This window comes from Natator depressus, chromosome 4, assembly GCF_965152275.1.
Source record: "Natator depressus isolate rNatDep1 chromosome 4, rNatDep2.hap1, whole genome shotgun sequence".
NCBI lineage: Eukaryota > Metazoa > Chordata > Testudines > Cheloniidae > Natator > Natator depressus.
This window is the reverse complement of record NC_134237.1, coordinates 101,077,480-101,089,137: the sequence shown is the minus strand read 5'-3', so window position 1 is coordinate 101,089,137 and position 11,658 is coordinate 101,077,480.

Sequence of the window (11,658 nt, the reverse complement as noted above, 5' to 3'; positions counted from 1 at the left end):
GGATCCATAAAGGACTAGTAATTCTCCCCTATCACCTTTGAAAATCTCACTTTTTTTCTTGATTGCATATGTCATTATTATAGCACACATTATAATCCACATAAGAAGCTGGCTGTCTCGTTCCACCTCTCAACAAAGATTTAATATCAGGGTGCTAATGTGAAGCCTCATATTATGGAGACTTTACAACTTTTTACAAAATATACTATCAAACTAGTATATTAGAACATTATGACATAAATATTAAATTAAACTGCAGTTGCCACAGTATATTTTGGGCTACTTAAAATTGCTTTTACAGTGTGTTCCCAAACTCATATATTCACAACATTCAGTAGTGCACAATGGTTCTGCCCTTTGAATTAGTTATATGTCCACAGTACAGGGGAAAACAACAAGCTGTAAAACATAAATTGGGTCATATCCCGGCATTGGATGTGCATTCCTTTCAGGAATCAATGGAAGGATATGAACACAATAGCCCAGATGATCTTCTTCTATAACTGACAAGTGCACAGTGCAGGATTGGGGAGGGGGGCAGCATGCAAAGTTGGGCTTAAATAAATACTGAGCCAGCCCCATGGCACAACAGAGTAGTCAGGGGGCCATTCTTATGTCTTCCAGATGTCAATAATCTAGGGAGCCTATAAGTCAGATAGGAATTAGCAAGGTTTAATAGGGTTCTGTCCACAACCATTTTTTCCTAGTAATTCCACCTACACTGGTAATAGGGAACAAGGTTGTACAGAAGCCCAAATTCCAGCTGTACAGGACTTAAGAATCTACCTATGATGAGGTGATCCTGTCATGACATACAGATTCTTCTGCTGCATTTCAAAGTAGCTGCCCTGCCGCTTAAGATCAGGTCCATCATCTTTTTTCTCTTGAACAAATTTGAATTCATGTTTCAAGTGTTTCCATTTCTGAAACAGCGCACTGTAACATTACAAATGTGCCTAGCGTTCCCATTAAGGATGCAAAGCATTTTAGCCTTTATTTCTTGATGTAGCATTGGAATGTAAATTATGCCTGTAGGAGGTATGGTTCACTGACGGCAGTGCATTAAGAATATCACCAAATGCTGTTTGTTCCAAAGCTAACCATTTCTAAAGGATTAAAACCATTTCAACACTTTAATATATTCTTTCATCCAAAGAAATATCTTAAACATCAGCAGACTGAACATCATATATTGAGGCTTTGTTCTGTTAAAATTCGTTTAAATTCTAACACAGCATAAACAAGGAAATATAGATGAAGGACTATCTATCATTTTTATGATCTTCCTCACCGTACAAGCTCTTTTATAAAAAAAAATGCAATGCACTATAACAGAATAATTCCAAGCTTTCAGAATTGTCTTATCTTAAGAAAACTCCTTAAACCTGATGCCTGTCAGATAAGAAAACTCCTTAAACCTGATGTCTGTCAGATAAGAGGATACAATACATTGCTTTTAAGCCATGATTTTTATACTTATGTTAATCTGCTTAGAAATAAAAGTAGCATCAGGAGATAGCAAAAGTGGCTGAAATGTCTTTTGTATAAACATTTCCGTAGTACTACTGTAGCTAAATATGTGTCCAGAAATGGACACTTTTCAAATGGTCTAATAGCTTTTATATGCACTGTAATAGAGCAAAAAATATACTTTTGGTAATTAGATGCACTAAATGTGTTTGTTCCAAATATTTAATGTTGCAAGGGCGACCTTGATTCCTAAACTGGTTTCAGACAAATACAAATGCTAACCAGTATACACTTAAGATCATTCACTTTTTACACTATAGAGGGTATTAAATTCTGATTGAATGAATGAATCAGCAAAATTAACATTCATTATAGGAAATGAATTAGTAAATTCTGTACCAAAAGAAATTTGGGGATTTTTTTCATTAACACGTCCAATCTTGTGTAGCTCTAAATATATTTAGTTTGTAGTCTAACAGTTAAACTCCACTATCAGGTGGTCTGAAAAATGTGTTAAGTGGAAAAATCCCATAATATGCTCTCTTACTTGTCTTACTCCAATATGTCACAGAGTCCCCGGGCGATGCTCTGGAACTGCTCCCTATGAAGCCAGTCAGGACTCTGGGGAAGTCTTCTTTCTGTGAGCAGACTGTCTTCAGGACACAGAGCTCACACAACTTCCACCTTCCTGGGTCTGACCTCGGAGCATTCAGCATCCTCTGCCCCTCCGTGTGCTTCCCACAGCGAGTCCGCCTAGGCGAGCTCCCGGGGAAGCCAGAGGGTCCTGCACCCCAACTTCACAGTCGGACATGACTCTCAGCCAGCCAGTAAAACAGAAGGTTTATTAGACAACAGGAACACGGTTTAAAACAGAGCTTGTAGGTACAAAGAACAGGAATCCTCAGCCACATCCATTTTGGGGGGCAGTGAGCCAGACAAACACCTCTGCACTTCACTCCATGTCCCCAGCCAGCCCCAAACTGAAACTCTCTCCAGCCCTCCTCCTCTGGGCTTTGTTCCTTTCCCAGGCCAAGAGGTCACCTGATTCCTTTGTTCTCCAACACCTTTAGCTCTCACCTTGCAGGGGGGAAGGGCCAGGCCACCAGTTGCCAGGTAACAGGGTGTTGGCCTTTCTCTGTGTCCAGACCCCTGCACACACCTGCCCTCTAGGGCTCTGCAATGATTATACACCCTTATCCCACCACCTAGATACTTAAGAGCTGCATAGGGGAAACTGAGGCACCCCCACAATATTCAGAGGAAACATTAAGAACAGTCCCACTTCATCACACAATATTACTTGGGAAACATGTTAGCTAGCTTCTCCAGCCCAGTCTCTGGCTGCCACACTCTCTCTTCCAGGCATTCCAGCTTCCCAGCTTGCTCCTTTGTTTCCCCAGCTCCCGGGCTGAAAATTGACCTGCAGGTCTGGATTCCTGACTCTCTGATGTCTGGTTTCAGAATAGCAGCCATGTTAGTCTGTATTCACAAAAAGAAAAGGAGTACTAGTGGCACCTTAGAGACTAACAAATTTATTTGAGCATAAGCTTTCGTGAGCTACAGCTCACTTCATCGGATGTATTCGGTGGAAAATACAGTGGGGAGATTTATATACACAGAGGACATGAAACAATGGGTGTTTCCATACACACTGTAAAGAGAGTGATCACTTAAGGTGAAAAGAAAAGGAGTACTTGTGGCACCTTAGAGACTAACCAATTTATTAGAGCATGAGCTTTCGTGAGCTACAGTTATTATCAGCAGGAGAGCGGGGGAGGGGGGAGATTTTTGTAGTGATAATCAAGGTGGGCCATTTCCTGTAGTTGACAAGAACGTCTGAGGAACAGTTGGGGGATGGGGGATAAACATGGGGAAATAGTTTTACTTTGTGTAATGACCTATCCACTCCCAGTCTCTATTCAAGCCTAAGTTAATTGTATCCAGTTTGCAAATTAATTCCAATTCAGCAGTCTCTCACTGGAGTCTGTTTTTGAAGTTATTTTGTTGAAGTATTGCCACTTTTAGGTCTGTAATCGAGTGACCAGAGAGATTGAAGTGTTCTCCGACTGGTTTTTGAATGTTATAATTCTTGACGTCTGATTTGTGTCCATTTATTCTTTTACGTAGAGACTGTCCAGTTTGACCAATGTACATGGCAGAGGGGCATTGCTGGCACATGATGGCATATATCACATTGATATATGTGCAGGTGAACAAGCCTCTGATAGTGCGGCTGATGTGATTAGGCCCTATGATGATGTCCCCTGAATAGATATGTGGACACATGTCTGTCTCCATTAGAGTTGCCACCTTTTAGGGGAGGGAGTAATATAGGAATACTCAGTTACTATCGTGAATATTTCAAGCAAACTATTTAATAAGGTCAATTTTTAATATAAATTGGCTTATCATAAACCTCTGGGGGAGGGAATTGGAACATAATGTTTCCCTTTGCCTGTTCTCTCTAACAGTAATATTGAATATTGTTCTGCTGTGTGTCAGGCCATGAAAGAGGTCCACCCATCATGCCTTTAACTGCTTCATTCTAAGAGATAAAGGTGAGTCCTCTCCTTGTCAAAACACACATCAGAATAATGCTAGTCATGGCTATTGTTATGAAGGATGAAGGACAGACAGAAGGGAATCTTGACCTGGATGTGTGTACCTGGTGGTCAAGAACTCTGTAGGCAATGCAAGCAGTTTAGTCTTCGGAGCCACCTGAGCCTTTTGTATCCCCCAAAACACATCTCACAAAAGTGGAGCAATCATGTCCAGAAGCACCAACAGGGAAACTGCATAGCCTACAGTCAATCCTGAAGTTACAAGCTGAACCAACAGGCAGTCAGCAGTCCCTGTGGTCAGAGGAAGCTTGGAGTTATGGTGGTACCTGGTTACCTTATCTTTAGGGACAGGACCTGGGACATTTCTCTAATTTCTTTCTTTCACATATGCTGACCACATATGCTGACCAATGCACTCAGTAGCATCCCATTGTTTACTGTTTCTAGCAGTTGATTAACACCCACATACCAAGCAAGTGTTTCTCACACCATAACTGGTAAGCTCCCTGAAATTACACTCAATGAAATTACAGCTGTGATTACTGAGGAAACACTGTTTTAATACAGCCTTCAAATCCAGGGCCCCGCCTACTACGTCCACATTATCACCAGTGCATGAGCATCTCTGGTACTTCTTGCTGGGTCCAGCTAACAGATTTGCATCTGTGTAGGACTCTCAACATGTTGGGTGAGCCTGTAACTACCCCACTGAATAACTGGTGGGGTCACATGATATGATAATGTATCACTAATGTCTTGCTGGTTACTGTGCTTGTGACTACAGAGTGACCTTCCTGTTCATTACTGCTATTGTCCAGACACAGAGGGCCCTGCTGGTACCTATTCAACAACATTGTTACCAGGCTCAGTAATTACCTCTGTACTTACTGCTTGTGCATGAGACCTGTAACTCAAGTCTACTGTGTCAGCTGTTTCTCCTGTACCTATACTAGCCTTTAATATTCCCCTTAGGTATCACCACCCCTACTCCAGGAGAGGGTTGGAACTTGTGGTTCGTTATCAATCATGTTAAGCCATAATGACTGGGGTATCTTACTGATAGGAGCTGGTGTCACCTTCCAGAGCATAAAGGAAGGATCTACTACAATGTGTTCCTGCCTTTGGCCTAACTGACCGGTGTCTAAAGAGACGGATAACATCGAACAAGTTTCCTGAGAGGCAGTCTCCTGCATTAATAAACTATTCATTTCAGTATTTACTGATTATGATTTCCCTATGTACCTTGTCAATGGAATGAAAGTTTGGAGAGAGATCTATCCTGAGCGTATAGTATAGTTAAAACATTAAAACTATTTCATTTTCTTTGCAGGAATAATGGCGGACTCATGTGTAGCAAGAAGAAAAGGTCTAATATGTAGTAACAGCTGAGGCAAAATAACTCTGACATTTAAGTAGGCATGTTTAGAAATAAATAAGGTCACTGCATTTAATTGTTTAATATCAGCTATGATTTAAACTCATTTTCAGGTGACCTTGAAACTATTCAAAGTTATTATATTAAAGGGGAGCAGCCTATGTAAGTAGGGCAAACAAACATCCTTTACCCCATACCTTAAGGAATCTTCATGTTTAAATCTTTTTGAAACCAATCCCTCCTGACAGCTGAAATCTGAGGAAAAAATACATGGTTTTGTGAAATAACCAGTAAATTAAAAGGTTCCTAGCAAACAACCGTGAAATTGTGTCACGTCAGAGGGTCGGTGCATTGCAGGTAGCATTTGCTGAGAGTCAGGAAATGACTGGGGCAAAACAAAAGCAATGTTTCACTCAAAGAAATAGAGTTGGTGTTGAGAACCATAAAGTGTCAGAGAGTCATTGTGTACATTGAGCCTTGATGCAGCCTAGAAACATGTTATAAGGCATCATGCCGGACTATGGAGCTGCACCAATTGGGCAGATCAGACAAAGATTCTCAGCACCCAGAATGGGACTCATTTGCTTTTAGGCTGAAGATTTGAGGTGCTCTGAGCTAACCCTGTGTAAGACCCACTGAGGATTCAGAGAAAGGCAGATGGGCTGTCAGGTATTCTTTCTGAAACTCAGTGATTCACAGTAATGTTATTGCTTTATTACTATTCATTATTTCTACTCTGGTAATGACCACAGTGGGTCCCCTCACTGCAGCAGGTATTGTACAAACTTTGAGGTAGACACAGTCCCTGCCCCATGACAGCTCAGAACCCAACCAGTCATGGTTCCACAGAATGCACAATACTTGTGCATGTCTATAAGATGCTCAAATTTTAGTCAGATATGAAATGTTTCTTTAAGTCTCTGAGGTGTTGTCCTCCATCCACAACTGAAAGACATGACAAAGAAGCAAAGACGAATGAAGCACTAAATTTAATAAAAGAAAAACTGTGCAAAAGACGGAGTAAAGGATAAAGTGGGGTTAAGGGCTGCAGCAAAGCCATTGAGCATTTCCACAAACTATAACAAAGCTTGGTTTATGAAGTAGTGAAGATTCCAAGGGAAGCTTTGTAGTCAGAAAGGAGCTCACAAAGGAAGAGCCAACAAATGGTACTGTACTGAAATGTGCCCAATGTAGCTCGATGGCTCCATCAAAGATTCAAAATTTAAGACTAAAGGACTTCCATCATGGAAATCAATACCCAGGAACGGGAATCCAGACAGATTGCTGTCTTTGGGAAAAAAGAAGTTTTGACTGTACAAAAATGAGCCCAGAAGACCTCAAATTACATTAGTTTAGATAAAACTAATAAATATTCTCTAATTAACAGAAAAAAAAAACATTGAATTCTATAGGTAGCAGTTTTCAGGATCATTGTTTTTTCAAAGTTTGTAAGTTTTATAACACTATTGTGCCAAATGTTGGCTGAAGATCTTCACATGAACCCCTGTTTTCTCCCCAACCATCATCACTCACATAGTCAAACTGTCATTTTACTGGATAGTAAGTCTAAATGAACACACAGCACAATGTTTTCATCAAATAGCTTTCAAACATGACTGAGAATGAATTATTGATATGCCTGTCACACTTCATTATTTACATGTTCCACTTAAACAAAAATAAATAAATAAATAAATAAACTATTGCAAGCCTTGTCATGTCAGGGAAATAGCACAAAAGCACAACTATGGAGGGTCCCCAAAGCTTAACATCAGCTAAGATATCACTAATTAAAGCAGTCTGCTTTTTTAAAAAAAAATTCTTCTCTGAAACAGAGCCATATGATGGACTTTGCTGATAATTAGCACTTCCTACAATGTTTTAAATTACTGACTGAGTTTACTGAAATTTGTCATAGTTTTGTGCAAGTTGATACCATAAGAGAGAAAGATGCAGAGCATCAGACAATTAGTTCTCATCTCCTTCTTCCTCACCCCCACACCCCATCCAAGAATTTGGATATCAAAACCAGATTTTGGATAGTAATGACTAGAAAATCCACTTTATAATGAAATTCCTATCAATAGAACTTAAAGCTGTTGGAAGCAAGATGTAATGTCAGCTTTCAAATTCCTTTTCTGCTTTCACTCTTTGGGCATTTCAGTGCTATTGCTCTGAAATGCGGAAGCAAAAAATGGTATAGTCTGACCTGTGCTGTCACTCTGACTGTTTTTATTTAATCTACAAGCTGTGGATATTCTACAATAACTGGAGGTGTTAAAGGCATGGGAAAATCTACAAAATTAGGTTGAATCCCTTGGTCAGAGGTATGAAATAAGTGACTTTGATTTTCCTACTTATAAAATCATTTAAGATGTATATTACTGATTTAATGTGAAGGACTTGTAATTTTTCACATCTAATAATGGTATTCAATACTGTACTTTAATTCAAGTCAAGTGCTTCAAGAACTATATTGATTGTCAGTTCATGAATACCAGTTGAGACCTGCACAAAAAAATATAAATTAAATAACCACTTATCAAACTGATATAACCAACTCAAGAAAGGGAAAAAAGAAATATGGGGAGGGAAGGAAAAAACTGATGATTAGATATCTTTGGCACATGATTGGAACTTGGAAGTGTGAATTCTCTCCACGTTCCTGAACAGACCACCAAGTCCTCGAGATGTATATTAAAGGGTGTGATGGGTTTGGTCACAGAGACCTTGGGACTGTCACCTGATGTGCTGAAATTACCTCTGAGCCTGTTTTCCCTGATGGCTTGGGATGCCAGAACCCTGCCTTGTTCATCCAGACACGCTAGTCTGCTGCAACACAGACCCAGATCTGGTCCATGCCCCCAAAGCTGCAGGCTTTAACCAAAAACTGCTCAGCAGGTCACCTCTCTCCAGCACCCAGACACCCAGCTCCCATTGGGATCCAAATCTGTTTTACTCTGTATAAAGCTTATACAGGGTAAACTCATAAATTGTCCTCCCTCCATGACACTGATAGAGAGATATGCACAGCTGTTTGCTCCCCCAGATATTAATCATTTACTCTGGGTTAATTAATAAACTAAAGTGATTTTATTAAGTATAAAAAGTAGGATTTAAGTGGTTTAAGTAATAACAAACTGAAGAAAGTAAATTACTAGCAAAATAAAACAAAACATGCAAGTCTAAGCCTAATACATTTAAGAACCTGAATACAGGTAAATCTCACCCTCAGAGATGTTCCAATAAATTTCTTTCACAGACTATAGCTCTTCCTAGTCTGGGCCCAATCTCAGGTGGTAACTAGAGGATTTCTCGTTGGCCTGGTGGCCCCCTTTGTTCTGTTCCACTGCCTTTTATATCTTAGACACAAGGCGGGAATCCTTTGTGTCTCTCTGAATTCCCACCCTTCCTTCTAAATGGAAAAGCACCAGGTTTAAGATGGATTCCAGTGTCATGTGACATCTTCACATGTCCTGTGAGATTTCATTACCCACTGGCTGGCACACACACGTGGACAGGAAGGCTTACAAGTAAACAGAGCCATTTACAACCAATTGTCCTAATTAATAGGAGCCATCAAGATTCCAAGCCACCATTAAGGGCCCACAGTTTGCATAATTACAATAGGGCCTCAGAGTAATACTTCATATTTCTAGTTTCAGATACAAGAATGATACATTCATACAAATAGGATAAATACACTCAGTAGATTATAAGCTTTGTAATGATACGTTACAAGAGATCTTTTGCATAAAGCATATTCCAGTTCCATTATATTTACACTCATAAACATATTTCCATAAAACATATGGAGTATAGCATCACAAAAGGATCTAGCTATTTCAATAAATTGCCCAAACTAATTAATCCACTGATGCCCTTGGTCTCAGAAAACTTCTAGAGATCCTGTAACAGAAAACCACCCAACCAAAGCTTCTACCAGAGCTGTTAGAAAAAATAGTGGTAAGAGGATAAATTGTCATTACTCCTCCCTTTTATAACATCAAAATATGAAATTTTAGTTTAAAGCATTGTTGAAATTTCAAATTAAAAAAAGAAAGTAAATTGAGCAGTTCTGCTAGTTTGTAAATGCTAGAACACCACAAATGCATAGGACCAAAACAATCCTTTGCCTCCATATGTGACTATGCTTCTCTGATGAAAACTATAGCAAATGAAGAAGAAAGAGAGACACTTTGAGAACTCCTGGCACAAGACAAGCTCAGCTACTGCTCATAAACAGATAAAAACCCATCTGCAAAACAGAATGAAAAGTTCAGTTCTTAATCTATTAAGCCCATACTGGACTAGGACTGGTCTAACTCAGACCCCATCCCACCTTTTGCAATCTTCCAAGACAGTTACTCTACAAGCCTAATGCAACTGAAGAGAACCAGACATCAAAAATCAAAGTGACTTCTATATAAGTGCCTAGCTTTGGGCACCCATGTTTGAAAATGTAGTCCTTTCTGCCACTGTGTTCTATGAAAATTACTTTGCTTCTACATGTTATTTTATAACCTCCTAAAGCATATCAGACACAAATGGAAATGTGACAAAATGCAGTGAGATAACAAACATTGAGCATATCTCATTGTCATTTTGAATAAGACCTATACAATCTAAAGACCCATTCTGCTTCCATTATGCTAATGCCAAAATCCATACTGACTTCAATGCTCAGAGGATTAGATCCTTAAATTGTGTGGTAATAAGTAAAATATGATGTGCACAAAAATTCAATTAAATCAGTTCTTTTGCTACAGTTAAATAAAGATAGATGAGAACTGAATTTATAGAATTTCAGTTCTGATGTCTTATGTTTTATATGGATGAGAGAATTATAGCTATTCTGTTGAGACATTTGTGTGTTTGTACATATCAGTAATGTCGCTCAAATGAATTATCTGTGCTAAAATCCAGGCATTGTAATTGAGTTTTCAATCCTCTTTTGGATCAGAGTGACCTATTTACACGTATAATGGGGAAAATAAGTAGTTAGTACTTTTAAACAAGTGTAAAATTTGAGTTAGACCACCATACATTTATTTCCTATATTTTGTAGGAAACGTCTAGTGAAGCCTGAGATCTTATAATGCACGACGAGTCAGAGGGTAGAACTCCTATAAACCAAGGGGGGGGAAAGCAATCATGATTTTTTTCCCTCACAAATACTTTTTCAGTGATTATGTCAATTCTGTCTTGATTTTTATAGTAAAATTAAACATGATTTCTATTAATTCATTGAAATCTAATATTAAAGATCTTTCTCCATCTCAGCCACATTTTATAAAAAGTTTATAACAATTACAATATTACAATTACAATTACACACAGTTTAGGAGTAATCATACTTTGCTTTTTCATATGTAAATATTATTAACTTACATGGCCAAAAGTTTAACTACGTGAATGATTTTGCCCTTTGATATTCTTCTTAATGCATATATTATTACAATCCTGACATATGTGTTACATTGTATTTATACTATAATTATTCTCAATGGTAAACTTTCCAGTTAAATGGGTTAGTAATTACTGGAGCAGAGGTGGACAAACTGCAGCCCGCGGGACCATCCTTTGCAGTCCCTGAGCTCCTGGCCTGGGAAGCTTGCCCCCAGCCCCTCCCCCGCTGTCCCTCCTCCCCCGCAGCCTAGGCTCACTGCGCCATGGTGCAATGCTCTGGGCGGCAGGGCTGTGAGCTCCTGGGGCAGCACACGCTGCCAGCCACCGGTGCGCTAGGCAGTGCAGTAAGGAGGCAGGGAGCGGGGGGTTAGATAGAGGGGCAGGGGAGTTTGGGGGGAGGTGGCCAGGGGGCGGGGGTGTGGATAGGGGTCGGGGAAGTCAGAGGGCGTGGAACAGTGTGGTTGAATGGGGGCAGGGGTACTGCGGGGCAGCCAGGAAGGAGAGGGGGGGTTGGATGGGTTGGCGAGGGGCAGTCAGGGGCAGGGGGTCCAGGGGCGGTCAGGGGACAGGGAGAAAGGGTGGTTGGATGTGGCAGGAGTCCCTGGCGGGGGGGGGTGGAGGGGAGGGCTGTCTGGGGGTGAGAAGCAGGGGAAGTTGGATAGGGGGCGGGAGCTGGGCCATGCTTGGCTGTTTGGGGAGGCACAGTCTCCCCTAACTGGCCCTCCATACAATTTCAGAAATCTGATACGGCCCTCAGGCCAAAAAGTTTGCCCGCCCTGTGACACAGCAGGGCGGGGAAGTGTTGACCTGAGAATGTGGCAGGGGAGTTTCACTGGGGATGGG